Consider the following 16,755-nt stretch of genomic DNA (forward strand, 5'->3'; position numbering starts at 1 on the left):
GAGGAGGAACATGGCCCAACCAGGCAGCTATTCCCCCAGGAAACAAAACAAACCCTGTCCCTCCATGGTGGAGACAATACCAGTACTTCTTTCACTCCAAGGAGAAGTATCACAGGGGGAAGAGGATCCAGTATTAGCATGCTCATCTCTGCAAAACAGGTGGAGCTACCTGCCAGGAACACATGAACTGTGGCCAGAGGAAATTAAGCCATAGGATGCAGCTCCAAGTCACAGCATGGGTATTGCCCCAGCAACATCTGGTACAGTTACAGCCCTGGGTTGCTCAGATTTAAATGGCTATATTTTACATTTTCCTGCAAAGATTTTTTTTTTTTATTACCTCTGTCCATTTCACACGTTATACAGCACTTTACACTACAAAATGTCAGCATAACAAGTGACACCAGCCCCTCCAAGAAAGCATCCCTGATGTTATTTTACTCCACATGCAGTCTTCAAATATCATAGTAATAAGTGCTTTGTAAAGGGCAATAAATAGAATCTACAGATTTTGACACCTGCTAGTGTAACAGGCACTTTTCAAAGACAAGGAACATCAAAATGTTCAGCAAATTGCCAGTATCTGAAAACCTAATTCCCTAAAACAGAACCTGATGTAAAAAAAGGCAGATACTTTTGAGAGCTATTATCACTCAATCCCTTCTTTTGACCAAGGCAAAAATTCTGAGCTAATGGATCTTTTATAAAATACACTTTTCACTGAAAGGTTTTCTTGTGACAATTTCAAAGCCATTACAGGTGCAAAGTCCCTTACAGAAATTACTAGTCTAGACTGAAAGGCTCAATTTTTAAACTGAATCATTATTTAATTTTTTTTAATCTCTCTCTTTATTTGTATATCAACAAAAACAAAATTAAATGCCTTATAAAATATTCAAAGGCTTGTAAAATCACATAAGGAAGACATTTTGACTTAAGCAGTGGTTAACATTGCTAAGTGACAACAAAGTATTTATTCATCCGTAAAATATGGCTAACATCTTGGGACAAACAAGCAGTGATATTTTCTCAGGCATCAGTCACAAAGTAAAATACTAATCTAACTTGGAACTAAGTATTGATGTACTAGATGCAACAAAGCAAAGCATCACCCACAAATTTTGCAGCTCTTATAACTGTTTTCATCCTTGTTCTGTCAGGCATCACATGGCACAGTTTCAGAAACAGGACCAAAATTAAGGAATATTTAAAGCTGGCCTGTGTGTGGAAAACTCCTCCCTGGAGTGCCAGGTGATTCTGGTATACCAGTTGAAACAAGCAACTTCCACTCCTCATTGAAGAGGAAAAAAAAAAGACAAAAAAGCATCTATATGTTCACCCCTTTAGAGCAGCACCTGCTGACCAGCAGTGTAGAGACCCATGATGTTACCAATGAAACCTTAGTAACCAGCCCTCAGAACTGCACATCACCAAGACACCTCCTGACATGTCCACAAGCTATGGTTTCATGGCTGCCTTCAGACTTAGGTGGAAACTGATGACTCATTTTCATAATTTTCATTCCAGATAGGAAGAAAAGTAACTTCCTTTGAAAAAAATCAAGGGTGTGAAACTGGAGAACAAATACGATCTGGTTCAATTCAGGCCCCAGGAAATAAATAGCTAAGTTCATAAACTCCATTCTACCCATGAAATAAACACATTCTTATTAAGAGGGAAAAACTATTTTTCATCACAGCTCAGAACCCTGAAGGTGACATGTAAAGGGCTATCAACCTCAGTTTTGAGTTCCGTTTTCTATTGTTGCATGAACTATGTATTTTTTTTAATGCATTTACATTTTACAACGTCTTTTCCTGATGATTTCTTACATGTGAAGTCTGGGTATTTTCTGGAAGATGTTATAATTGAAAAAGAAAGTGTGAAAGGTACATGTATTATAAGTCTAAAGCCAGGGAAACCCTAAGAGTCATTAGTAAATGGGATTGCAATCAGGCTACAAAAAAGTTTGGGGAATTAGGCAGCTGTAGCTAGGATGTGTGAGTTCAGCTGTGTGAAGAAAGCTGATTGCTTAATTTTCTTACTTTCTAATATCAGCATTTGAAGGAGAGTAACCCATTTTTAAAGATTCTGCATCTTCAGCTGTATAAATCAGTTATAACCTGCTGCTGGCCCACTGGGTCATGTACTTGATCTCAGGATCACAGGCTGAACTCTGGACATGCACCAGTGTCATTCAAGAAGATCAGAAGTTACATTTCTCTTCTTTTCAGAACTACTTTGAACTATCACAGGCAAGTTTGAATATTCTATTGACAGTAGACCCAAAAGGTTTGTAGGACAGTCAAAAAGCAACACTGCACAGGAAGGACATGATATTGCCAACACCAAGACATGCCAAAACACTAATACCACTCAAGATAAGAGATACATTTTCTGATGCAAAACTTGACCAGGTGGTAAAAAAGTAGTATCTATGCTGCAACATAGGATTTAGGCTATTATTACTTCCCAAAATCTTTATAATTGCTTCTTCATGAATGCCTGCATTTTGTCTGCAATGCAGGAAGCACTTTCTCAAGCCTTAAACCAATTGAAAGAAGCTTTTTGGTTTGGATCTGTCTTGATTACCTAGCATTACAAACTTGGGAATTTGCAAGGTACAAGTTTAAATAAACTATATATTTTCTGAACTGCAGTTTGCTAATGACCTTGCTTTCCCCACCAAAGACAGCTCAGCATTTAGTAGAGGAAGCAAGTCCATGAGTACAAGTCTCTAAAAATCACATCTCTGTGATGAACTACAGACAGGCAGCACAGAATAGAAAGAATGATGTTGGGATATACAACAGGACAGAGCTTCTTCAAGGCTTTTTGGCTTTGTAGGTAAAACATACATTTTGAGCAGCAACCAAGAAAGTTTGGGGTTAGGGTGTGAGAAGCAGTGGATACCAGAGGGGTGAAGAAGGCTAGGAATGAGATGAAAGCTCTTTGGATATGGTGAAAAAAAGGGCCAAGAGAGAAAAGAGTTTTAAGAAATCCCTTTATTTGTATACATTCTGCTCTTCCCCTTGGCACTCTCCCCCCATCCCCATTCCCTGGTACACAGCACTCTTTTTTTGTTTAACCTGAGATCCCTTATCCTTCTGCTTCCAACCTACTTCTACCACAATGTCTCCTCCTTCAACCTTCTCCCCCCCACCCCAAATCTCTTTTCACTCTCTCCTGCTAGAAAGGGCTTGACAAGACTAAAGGGCAGGGCTGCCCATGAGTGGAGGAAGGACAGGGCTGGCAATCACTCCTCTCTTGCCTGTAGGGCAGAGAAAGGACATGATCAGGAGAGGCAGAGCCTCCAGAGGGCAAGGATTCTGCTCCACTCATGCCAGGAGTGGAGCAGGAACAGAGGTGAGTGCTGTGATTTTCTGTTACTATGAGACACAACAGAACAGTTGTCATCCCAACTCCCACTGTCCCTTGCCAGGCTTCCCAGACAGTCTGCCTGAACCAGCACAGCTCTGCTTACGTGGTGGTCTCTTAGAGCAAAGGGTCTGCTGGAGGAGACTGCCAGGAAGGGGACCAGCCTGGTCACAGAGGGCTACAAGATGTCACTGGAATAAAGTATGGCAAGGCAGGGGCTGGAAGTACAGAGCCAGGAGGAGCTCCTAGAAGGCATTGCAAAGCAGAGACGGGGCAGGATGGAAGAGCTCCTCACTAATTCTCAAGTAAATCAGGCCAGCTGCCATCTCAGCCAGGTCACCTCTGGACAGCCTGGTTCACTATGGATTAATAACATTCTGGCTTTGAGGGAAATGCTGCTTCTGCCAAGCACCCCATGGTGCTAGGTGGGCCTAATGCCAAGCAGAGGTTGTCAGGTAAATTCCAACCACGGGGCTCAGGAAGTAACATATTCTGGAAGAATGCCAAACTAGAGGCACCTCCACAATGGGGACTACACAGCACAGGAGGTAAATGGACAACATACTGAAACAGAATAAATCCAACAAACTGCAGCTGAACTACAAGGAACCCATTGGAAAACAGCTATTTACTGTTCTGATTGAGCCTGGCCAATGCTGTGAAGCAAACCCTGCCTGAGAAAAAAATATGTAAACAGAGCTTGCTGTGAGGAATGAAAAGGCAAGAAAGGGTAAAAAGGAGATAGGTAACATTTCCAGCAGCTCTTCCAAGTTTGTGTGTGTAGAGAGAAAATATCAAGTGCTATATTCCAGAACTGGGGGCTAGGGATCAACTCCCATCTTATCACAGAGTAGCTGGCTCCAGCCATGCTGTCACATTAGCTTTTAACTGCTCCTTCCGGCTCTACAATTGGTTTGTTTTATGAGATTGTGTGAAATGTCTAAACTATATGGGACTGAATTCCCTTAGCTCCACAATACAGCAGTTGTTTATCTTCACTGGGACTTTGAATTTGTGTCACTCTCTAACCTGCTCCCCCAGCTTTACCCCATGAATACATGTGGCAGGCTAAGCCCTAACTGCTACCCTCTGGTGAAGGTTCAGACTTCTGTTCATGCTGCTATTGCCAAAACAGGAGAAGAGGGTGGAAAAAAATGAGAGAAAGCAGATGGTCTCAAAGTGATCCAGTCTGGGAGATGCTCCTACTGCTCACTGGGTGACCACCTTCATGAAGGAAGACCATAAGTAGCAGAAGAGGAAAAGGAAACCAAAGATGAAGAGAAGACTTAAGACAGATATTGAAAGACAAAAGAACCATAAAGAAATTAGGAGATGAAACATAGGATAAGGGGGGAAAAAAAAAAAAAAGGAACAGAGAAGGGGGAGTTATCTCCTGAACTGAAGGAAGAGTATGGCCATCCTACTTCATGTCAGTGCATTTACCATGAGCATCTGTGAAGTGTGTGCAGGTCATTTGTAATATGGATGGTATTCCCCTTGAAAGGATACCTCTCTTAAAGGATCGAGCACAAGACAAAAAGGATTCATAGTTTCAGTACTAGTTCTCTGGATGCCCCTGAGCTAATCACATAACTTTTGTACCTCAACCTTTGCATCCCTTGCAAGAAATGGAGAAAATCTTGTTATCTTCATAAGGGATTAGTGAGTTCAACTTTTTGTTTCCCACGAACCCGGAGGCCAGTTCTTGGCTTCAAACTTGTTTCAGAACAGCAAAAATGAGCATTATCCTCATAAGGGATTAGTGAGTCCAAATTCAACTTTTTGTTTCCCAGGAACCCGGACGCCAGTTCTTGGCTTCAAACTTGTTTCAGAACAGCAAAAATGAGTTGACCTGTACTAAAAATCAAGGGACCTACTTTACCCAAACTTAATACAGTCATACCATTAGATGGCCTGAAAATTAAACAGATTAGCCCTAGGTAGTGCTAACAGATGGCATGGCAGAGCACACACATGGCAGAGCAGCAAGGCACCACTTGGTCATCTCCCTGCTCTGCTGTTAAACTTGTGGTGCTTCAAAGCTGTATTCAGCAATGGGCATTGGCCCCAGTTTGCTCCACTGGCAAAGTCATCTTTACCTGGGAATAGGACAAACACTGAAGCCTTGTACTTGGCATGTAAAATAACACATCTCAAAGGCCACCCTGGGGCTCCTTGTTATGGCTCCTGCTAAAGGGACTGTAAAGTGAAATCAATTAATACCAGAAGCAGCAAAGAAACAAGGAGCTATTAAAAATGCCTGTCAGAAGGGGGCAGAGAAGGAAAAAACAACTTAAGCCATCAATAAAAGGTTGCAAGAACACAAAGAAAGGAGGACAAAGCCCCTTCAAAAGAAGACTGCAGACAATGCAAGCACATCTGTTGAGAAGACGTGATCTGTAAGTTGCTGGGGCAGCCCTGGAACCGACAGTACTGAAGGGAGGGAGCACCTCCTTTCTAGCCAGGCAGTGGCCCGGCAGTATAAGAAACTAATATTCAAAGCAAGCTTTGCCACTTCTCAGTTTACCTCTGCAAACCCTCCCCTCTTCTCTACCTGTACCGCAGCAGAATAACAGAGCAGAACAAGCCCTGCCAAGGGCAGATCCACTCCCAGCTTTCAGGACAAGCACGATGACAGGTTTTCACTTGACTGGGAAATAGCAGTACTGTGGCTATGGGGTACACAGGCAGTCCCCATGGGTGAAGTGCACCGATTTTCCCTTCGGAAGAGGTTTCGCGCGTTGCCTGCAGCAGAGCAAGTGCACTGCCATCTCGTGGTGCTTTGGAATGACTCACGCAGGTAAAAAGCCAGGATAATCAACAAATGGGGCTCATCACAGTGTATTTGTGCTGGGGCCCGAGCAGCCACACCCGTGAGCAAAATGCCAATGTGGGTGAAGAGTAGCACAATCCCTGCCTTTCCCATAAGCTCGAGGCTCCAGAAAATATATTGGTTTCAAAAAGATCTTATTTCTCCCCTTCAGAAAATTCACCAGACATGCACCCAAGCAAACACAGCTCCCATTTCACACAGAGATCCCACAGGGACCAGGACAAATGACACGAATCTGGGCAGCAACATGAAGTGGAAATACCTGACAATATAGGGCAGGCTGTGTTTACCCCAGGTAGCAAGCAATGCTCTTCTCACTGCCCACCTACCATAAAACCTGGTGCTGCAGTGTGGCACAGCATTAAAGGCATCTCTATTCAGTTCTAATTAAAGCCCAGGATCACATGCACAATCCAAAGCCCTAGAACGGTGCACACACTGTGGAGAAGCCTTTTTCTTAAGGCCAGCACTCTCCTCATCTGAGATGGTGAAGATCCAGGGAGCTAATATAAGCCAGCAGCAAACAGGGAACAAAGACCTTGTGTATAAATAGCTCATCAATACATAGAAAGACAGCTATGCAAAAGCAAAAGGAAGCAGACTTGTAAATCTTAATAAATTTCTTCCAGCCAAAATAGATGTAGGATAAAATGATGGTGCCAAAGATTTTGCAGAACTACTTTTCCTCCTCAAGATCATCACTGGATGAATGGGTGCTCATATGCTTTGGTTATGCTCTGTTATTTGAAGCTACTGGAATGGTACTAAATCCCAAATTAATATGGCTTAGAGACTCCATTTCCCCTCCACACAGAAACCTGAATTCTGACTCACAATTAGCAAATGGAGCTCATTGCTGCCCCTAAGGTGCTGTGAAAACACACCTGTCTGCTCAGCACCAGCCCTTCTAGCCTCTACCCTCCTGTGGGCCAGGAGACCTCCCTACCAGAGAGCAAAGGTAACATTAACTCCAGTTCTGTGGTCAGTGAACATCAAAAGCCAAGTCTCAAAAGCAGATAAAGTTTTCTTTGGTCAGCTGTGACTTGGTTATTAATTCTATACACTAAACAAAACAAAACAGACAAACTCTGTCCCTACATTTCCTCCTTTTCCTGCATATGTCTAAATAATCTTTCCTAGGTAGATGCTACTTTCCACCCCTGCCCCATGCTCAGCCCAAACATGGCTCCAAGCAAGCTTTAGGGATAGGAAGCATGAGCCCACTTGACTCTACAACAGGCTGTAGAGATGCATTGGTTTTCTCTTCACCCCTTCATACACATTCTTCAATCTTAACTTTCTCATTAATATACTGATATAGTTATTGTTTCAATGTCAAATATCCACATGCCACTAAAACAGTCAGTCAAAAAAGCTGTGTAACTCAGGTTTGAAAAACCTCAAAAAGACAATAAACATGAAATAACACGTGGCACAGGTGTATGCTTAAAAAGGAAAATCCTAAACTAATATTTTAAAGGACCTTTTAAAGAAGCATTAATGTTTTTGTCTCTTTTATAACAGAGGCAGAGACAAGAGAAAGAGCAAGAATCTGAAAATGAATGGAGGAATGCAATTGACCAAGTCCCCTCAGTGCATGCATGAACTCAACTGCACCCCCATACACAGTCTGAGGGATCTCCACGTGATCTTGAGCTTACCAGACAGAAAATCCTACACCACCTCTCACATACAATAGACTTGTAGGGTAAGGATTCCCTATATTTTGTGGGAATTATGCTGGAAAGAGATGCAAATCCTCATGTACCTCAAGGGTGCAAACAATCAGCAACAGGATAGAAAAATATCCATACAGCCTCTGAGCCTCAACAGGCTTGCAGCCAGAGGAGGGAGAAGAGGAAGCTGTAATGACTTTTATTACAGTTATTCTCCTCCTTACTCAAAGCTATAAAAAGAAAGCCAAAGGGAGGGTGAGGATGGTGGCAAAGATTGCCAAAGCTTACAGCAGTTTTAGAAGGTGCCTAAATCAGGCTCAGGGCTCTAGCACCTCTCAACAATAGCTTAAAAATCTATAGAGCGCAATAAAGTACAGAATATAGAGGAAATCCTCTTCTAGATGCACAATCTGATCTTTTATTCCACATTGTCTCTCCACTTAACATTTGCATACACATATGCCATATTAACAAATACAAATATATATATATATACACAAAGGTTTAATAGACACACATATACATAATGCTGACATTATTTCAAAGCTTTAGTGAGAAACACTGTAGACAGCAAGAATACAATGAAGTTAAATCAGGTAGAGCTTGTTTCAGTATCGCTTACCAGACAAAAATAGTTCAGATGACTCCCAATAGAAAACAGGCAGTATGGAATATCTACATATTTTGTCAGGAGTTTATCCTAAGCACAACTCACATTTATGGACCAAGTCTCCTGGTCACCTACAAGACACAGATTAGCCACTAACAACCCAGATGTGCAAGATCTGTAGGGTGGGGTTCCTGTTCTGCAACCTCCAACAGCCTTTTGCTCGAGGCACAGAGGAAGGACATGATGCTGGAGTGAGGGTTCTGTGGCTTTGCCCCTTGTGAAGGTTGGAGAATATAGACTGAAAAACACCTCAAGTAAATATGTCCCTTCATATTTAATAGTCAGAAAGGAAAGTGCGGAACAGACATAGCTTCAAGGAGAAGATTAATTTAATTTTTCTGCCTGGCACTGGTTACACAGAAAGCTAAACTGATTTTCTTTTTTTGTGTCCTACTGGCTCATAGGCATGAAAGTAAATGTCTTGGTTTAGGGGGAGTAAGTGGCTGTAATCCTTTACTGAAAGTGGTTCCATCATGTGGGCACAACATTTCATTTAATTTAAAACTGTCACATTCAGGTGCAGGTCTTTATGCCTTTTGACTTGTTCCTCTGATTAGATATCCCAGTGAAAACCTGTGTGCAGGGGTGGCAAAACAACACCAATTCAGAGACCCACGTGTACGAGCAGCCCTGCCTTGACACAGCAAAACCACTTCCCTGGCTCTCACACCACTGCCCCATTGCACATCACATGGGCTGTGGGACTCTCCAATAACTTGGGCTGAGAAACTGAGAAGAAAAATAAGGATTTTTTTCCCCGTCTCTAGGTCCTTATTAAGGGGAATCTGCTGCCTGATTCAGGTGACTGTACAGGCACCCAAGGTTTGGTCTGGCAGCAGTGAGGAGCTGGCAGAGAGGAAGGAGAAGTGGCAGGAAACAGCACACTACGGATAGAAAGATGCACATCACAGACTTCAAGTGACAACATCACGAACTGCACAGTGTCTCTGTTCCATATGAAGTAGACTTCATAACCTACTTCCAAAACTTTATGCTATCACATATTCTCTATGTGCTCCACGATAAAAAAAGGTCTTTTTAGAACAATACAAAGAGCTTTCAAAAGTGCTGCTAGGACTGTATTACTCATTTTTTCAGCACAAGCACCAGGTGCCTTACAACCACCCCAACCACAGAGGGCTGAGAGGGAGCTGTTAAAATGGGGGGGGAACAAAATAAAAAAGGGGACATAAAAATAGCTCTCATATCTAAAAATATCTTAAGTCTTATCTCAGACCTTCTGAAAGCTGTAGGAGAGAGTTTTCCCAACAGGAAAAAGAGAGTGACTTCCCACACACAACTCCCATCTCAAGCTTTGCATGGCTGCAAGTGACCTTTCACCATATCCTATCATTTTGTCCAAAGGATAAAGCACAAAATGATGATCATTCTAGGCCATGTTAACTACTTCGCAAAAAAAAAAAATATTATGGTAGGAAAGGAAGGATTACTCTGCCAAGCTGATTATTTTTTATTTAGTGTCAGTATTTAATTTTTTTAAGATGCTGGAATACCCTCAGAAAAAAATAAATTACTGAACAGAAGCCAGCTGACACATGTATTTAATTGGTATCACATGACTTCTCAGTTTAATATCACCTCTACATCTGTGAGGGGACATTCATGTGCATCTAATCTACAACTGCTGCCAAGAAACACTGAAAGAGTAATTTTCTCTGTTTATGTAGGTCCTATATTGTGTTATCTTTTCCAGCTCCAAAACAAGCAGAGGGAGCATCTGTTAACTGAAAAAAAAAAAATAAATAAAACCCACCCAAACCAATTCCCAAGGCAGAGGAGATATCATCCAACATTGTGCAGGTGTTTCAAATAAGGTATTAAAGACAGGTTAATTTTACACCTATTTCAAACAAAGAATTATGCAAAAACATTTTAAATGACAGTCATAAAATGTGTCTTCACCCCACATATACTTCATGGCGTAATGGCAAAGGATGGGAATGTTATTTATATCCCTCAAGAAAGTTGACAAATATCAGAAAATATTAAAAAGCCAAAACGCAAAGTGAAATCTTACTTTTCATGCCAAAAATCTGACTCCACTTATTAGCTCTTTCACAGTCATTTATACAGGTGTTTCAAAGTTCCCTTTACAACCAAAAGCCAGAATTTCACTAGGGTCACAAAGCTGCTCTTTAGAGCTTTTCTCTCCAGCTGCCCAGCTGTAATACAAAATTCAGCCTCAAGTGCTGTTTTTTTACCACCAGTGTGTATTACATTGTTCTAGGTAAGAAATCAGACTGAAGAACATGGTAGCAGTTTACCACAGAGATTAAACTCATTCTTATTTTGTTCTTTCAAGATAGTGTTACTTGTGGGGAAAAATAAACCAGCACTGCTGCCTCTTTGTTTTTCCTCCTCTGAACAGTTGATAAGCACAGTTCTATTTCCCTGTTCTTCCAAAGCCTTAACTGCCAGTGTATTTCCAGTTTGGTTTCTGCTATGTCCATACATAAGTATTACTACCTGGCTGTCTGTTCCTCAGACTTTCTGAAGTACCTGTGACAGTAGAACAGCAATGAGAACTTGGATGGAAAAACACAGATTTTTGTTAGAGCAACTGATAGAAACACCAAGATGCAGTCAGACACACAAGGAAAACACGTGACCTCTTCCTAAAAACATCCTATCTTCTTGGAAGAGTTGATGGAATTCTATCCTGAAACCATTATGCCTAAAATAACAGTATCAAGAGTACTTGGGTGCTGTTCATAGATTATACTCAGATCACACTCACATAGGACAGCCTATGGTTAAGCACTTGCTTCTGCCTTCATATTCACAGCTAGATTTTTTCAAGCTTCCCTTAGGGAAGCTTTCAATAAAATGTCAGTTCCTGCAGCAAAACATGAAAGCAGTAAAACTTGGATCTCTTCTTGAAGTACCACTGGAAGCCTTCATAGAGGATGCTTCATACTGTCAACGCTTCATGCACTGCCTCTACATGATGGGCTGTGTTTGTTTCCCACAGGGTCATACCTGGGTTCTGCTGCAATACACTGAACAACTGCAGCTTTCTGCCACGTCCTGGCAGGCTCTGAGACCATAGAGCTCCCCCTACACACAGCACAAGGCTCATCACACCACCCACCCATTTCATAAGCACAGCTGCAACTTCAACTTGAAGTTAGTGCAGTCCTGGAAACTACAGAATATTGAAATTCTTCAGTTTTTGAGTTCCCTCAGCAGAAAAAAAAGTGCATTATCACCAAATACTATTTCTATTTAACAAAATAAGAACAGACTTTTTAAATTATGTTTTTACAAGTCTGCCACTATGAAAAGATATTAAGCAAATTTAGAGCAAATTGTTTAGATACTTAGATATTTCACTATTGAAAGCAAATTTAGCTCTCCAGCTCCAGTTCTGACCAACATCCTAGAAAGCTGTGCTTATTTACCTGACAGCAGAATTCAGTCCCTACTATCCAGAAGCCCTAAATCAAAACGCAGGGTTAAAATACAGGGTTTGAACCTAAGGAATGATCATAGAGGCAGATTTCTTTGGTAATAACTCAAATGTCAGAAAATTAAACTGAACTAACTTGATAAATATTTCATATTATTTAGTGCTAGAGATTTATGTCTAATCAACTAGCTCCACTCAGAAAATAACTACAGTTTATGGACTTTCCCATATATATTCACTCAGCAGACTGGAATTCTGCTTCAGGTTGAACTTGTTTTCATTCTACTCATCCTTCCTCAGTTATGTTCATCTACACTTCTGCATTATTTACAGGTCCTTCATTTACATAGTATTTAAGTACCTTGTAATAACATCAATCAGGGAAGCAGCATTTATCCTGATTCTACAGAAAACAGCTGAGGTTCTGGAGTTACATGGATTGCACACAGCCACATGAGCAGGCATCAGTGATGAAATCTGGAATGGAGGCTAAAATCAAGCCTGCACACTGCCTCTCCCTCCAGTTCATTTCTAGGAAGGTAATTTTTTTTTATGATCCTGGTTCCCTGGTATCCTGATTGTCAGCAAGGTATGTTATCAGCATGGTTTAAAACGAGTGGATCTGATAGCAACAATATCTGTCCAGCTTATCAAGTGGTAGTGATTGACACCTGCTACCTCAGGGCTGAACATAAGCTAAAGTTCCTCATCCCTGAAAATTAAATAAATTATGGAATCAGCAGCTGGACCCTATAGCAAACACCATATTTGTACTACATCACTATCTCCATTCAACAAAGGTGAAAGCCTATCCAACTGAAAAAGAAGGAACAGGGCCCCACATTCAGAATGCCCAGAATGCTGCACTGGTTTGCTGGAGTAATGGCAGAGGAATGAAGGAGTCAGAGACTGACTTCCCAGTGCTAAAACAGTGAGTTGGCAGACCAGTCAACCCTTTCTAATCCCCTTCATAAGGAATGGGCCAGGGACACAAGGAGTTGCACTAGAAGTGGCTCCTTGGGTGAAAATAACCCCAGAGCAGTTCCTAGGACTACTCTAACTCCTGCCAGGCTACCAAATATTTTTTCCCTGCTATTTGCTGGTTGGAGCTTGTGTGCTGCACTCTTCCAATTCATCAGTGACTTTGGTAGGAGTGAAGTTGGTTGCTGGCATTGCACTGCCTTTCAGCAGCAGCAAACACAAGGACCAGATGGCTGTGACAGCTCCAACAGGGATGTGGCAGTGCACAGTACCTCTTGCAGAGTGTTAATGAGTGTGACATGGAACGGGGCTGCAGCACAGCAAAACGAAATTTTGTCCAAAGAAATCCCCCAAGGTCCACAGGTGCCAGTGCTGAAGGAAGTAGCTCAGAGGCATGAACCCAATCCCCTATGCTGCCACATGTTCCCTAAACAGAGATGTAATATGCAGCATGTAGGTTTTTGGGTTTTTTAATGAATAGATACAATTAATCAAGAACCCTCTCCTAGGTGCTTCCTAGGTATACTTCCAGTGCTTGCTGTGCTGCCCTTTTTGGCATGGATAAGGCACCCTCTAAACATTGCATGATACTAGCAGGGAGGTGATGGGCATACTAGCAGCTCAGCTGTGAGAGAGAAGAACCAGCAGAGAAGCACAGATTTCTCCAGCACACAAGCCATGGCAGGACAGAGGACTATCTCTCATCAGAAATCATATTCATTTCCTTACCACTTTTTAGGCAGAGACTTGCATGAAGCAGGGTAATTGCTGTTTTACACCACTTCCAGTACTGTCAGATAAAAAGAGATAATAAACACATTTTCTTCTTCTCCTCTTTATTCCCTGACTCACTCTTCCTTGCTGTCTCCTGCACTTTGACACTCCATCTTTTGCAACCAATTTTCACTCCCTTCACTGATTATTTTTAGCTTGTGCTACTGAATCTGTCCTTCCTTCTCTTTTTTGCACTGTTCTTTCCCCCCTCTATCTCACTCTACATAGTCACTGGCTGCTTTTCTGTCCTTTGCCATCCTTCTCTCCTCTTACCTCTGCTTTACCCGTATGTTGCACAGAAGTTCAAGTCTTTTCTTCTCTCACATTTCTACTGGCCCTTCTAGGAGACACTTTCACAAAAGAAGGATGTATGTATTTATCTGAGCAAATGAAGAAAACACCTAGGACCCTTTCGGCAGGTGCACCTCTTGGGCAGGAGTCACCTCCTCTCATTCAGTAATGTGCTGAACACTGCAGAGTGATGCAGATGTGGGAGACACTTCAAGGCCTGCCGCTCTCCCCCTATTTCATGTACATCTGTAATACTGTAGGACATCAGCTAATCCACCTGACTAGAAATCAGGGTCTTTGCGGTGTTCTGGTAAACCTCTCCTTTGAAGCAAAAAGCAAGAATTCCATTTCTCTTTCAGAACATTTCTTGCTTTGCATTATTAATAACATTTGGCATGCTATAGCCCTTAGGTAACTAATCCTTACAACCACTTCTCGCCTCCAGCCTGTCAGGTAGGCAAGTGTTATCATTTCAATTTTAGCATTACAGACACCCAGAAATAGCAATTGAGCTGGTAAAAACCACAAGAAAAGGAAAGTCAGAGCCAGGGAAGAAGCCAGAAACACCTATTTCCCAAAATCATTATTGCATCCTACTCTCTGGGGAAGAAGGTGGCACTAATAGCATCTTATTAGCATATGTGTAGGAAAGCTCAGTGGGAGGTATGGTTTGCTATACTCCCCTGGGGAAAGGCAGGAAGGTGACCTAGAAGAGGGATTTAAAGGCTCAGACAGGCCTGATATATGGCAATCTAGAAACAGCCTAATTGGAGAAGAAGGCTTAAGGGTAAATCCATGCCAGGGATAGGGAGAAGCTAAAACTCACCATTAAACTCAGAAATAGAAACACTGGAGCATCACACAGAGGTGGCGGAGGCAGCAGGGGACAGACCTGCTCAGCTCCCGGTTTGGGAGCTCCTCAGTGCTGGCACAGCCCCTCAGGGAGGCACTTCTGCTGCCCCAGGTGCAAGGTGGGGCTTCCACTGGGCTGTACCACGTGGCATGAATAGAATTTGTGTTGTTCAGGGGATCCCACACTGTACCCCACCATACAATAACCACATCATTCTGGATTCAGGATAGTGCTGTATTATCTTGACCACCTCCGAACAAACCCCCAGAAAAAGGTACAAAAATAAATCTGAAACAAAATCTCTGTATCCCCTGTCAGCTCTTCAGAGCATCATTGGTCATTTATACATGCTATTACAACTTGCTAGAAAGTATGTGAAAAAATTACTATGTTTTAGAGTGGGGAGCCTTTTAACTCAACATTACACAAATTATATAAAAAAAATCTGTTGAAACATCTATTTAAATAGATAATTAGATTTTTGACAAAAAGATGTGGAAAGCATTCTCTCTTTCCTTGAGGAAAAAAAGTTTTTGTTGGAGAAAAAAAAGCTGAAGACTTTTCAGTATGTATCTGAAGTTTGGGAGGTTTTGAGAATCTGTAATTATAAAAGAGCAAGACACAAAATAGTTTTGCCTGAACACTACAAAAGTATTGCTGGGAGATGCCAACAAGCTCCTTTTTGGTTAGGGTTTTAGTGAAAAAACATTCTCTAATTACTCTTATTATTCACAGCTGGAGCAGTCATAACTTGATTCATTTAAACAAGCAGCTCCAGTTCATGCTTTCTCTCTTACGTGATGTTATACTACCCACTTGTTTTATTCATGCAAACAAGTTCTGTTCTACTACACTAACACAAAAATGAATAAACTGAATTCTGCTTTGCACATCAAAGCAACTATGAGCTAATCTATTTCTGATAACTTTCCTTCATATCTTCCTGCAAAAAGCACCCACCTTGTATTCCAGAATAAAAGTTTGATTTAAAGGATTTTGCAATTCGATTGTATTTTAAGTAAATTCAATTGGAGAACCTAAGCAGGTAGAGAACACGACTGCTCTTTCCACAGATATGCTTCTGTCTGTAGAGTCTCTCTTTACAGCTCTTTCATCCCTTATCTCACTGCTAACAACCCATGTGGCAGTGAAGAACAAAACCCTGGTATCAGATTTTTTATGAATAATAAGGGTTTGTTTAAAAAAAAATAGGTAATCTTAGAGGTGCATTTCACACAAAATCAGCTTAAATATGGAATTTAGAAAGCTGGGGCAGGAAAATTTTTCTATTGAAGTGTATTTATTAATAATTGTTTTCTTCTCCTTGCTAATGTAGTGCTTCTGGAAATTGCCAGATTGCAAGCTCCAGAGGCACAAGTCCTATTTATTCATGAAATAGGTCACAAATAGTCATTGAAGCAAACACTTTCCCTCCACACACACATCTCAGCCAAGAATGCACTGGAGTTTGTGCAGATTCACTGGTGCCAGTTTTCCGTGCTCAGCTGCTAGCAAAGATTTGCTCTGTTTAATTGTGCTATAGACATCTCCCTCTTATGAGCTATATTTGCGTGTCAAATCTTTAAAAAGCCATCACATTGTAAAGGCTTTTCATTAATTTTTGACCTGATTTACCTCAAGACTCAACTTCCCCTACAAACATAGAAGCAGCAGCCTTCCACCCTTCACAAATTCCAAAGCTGTTGGCAGTTCCCGAGTTGCTGAGGTTTTTTGTACAAAAGAGGTGTACACAGGAAAAAGAAGATACCCTACTGCTCTTTCTGGTGCACACACCTTTAAAAAGCAGAAGAAATAGTATGGTTGTCTAAGAACCTAAGTTTCTCTGTAAGAATTCTTAAGCATTAGTAG

At 41.5% G+C, this 16,755-nt stretch overlaps 1 protein-coding gene across 2 annotated transcripts in view; it reads right to left on the reverse strand.

Moving 5' to 3' along the window:
• The window catches only part of TMEM178B (transmembrane protein 178B), a 220,066-nt gene that overhangs the window by 120,609 nt on the left and 82,702 nt on the right, over positions 1 to 16,755 (reverse strand). The window lies entirely within an intron of this gene.

This window comes from Passer montanus, unplaced genomic scaffold (assembly GCF_014805655.1).
Source record: "Passer montanus isolate IOZ18808 unplaced genomic scaffold, ASM1480565v1 scaffold20, whole genome shotgun sequence".
Lineage (NCBI taxonomy): Eukaryota > Metazoa > Chordata > Aves > Passeriformes > Passeridae > Passer > Passer montanus.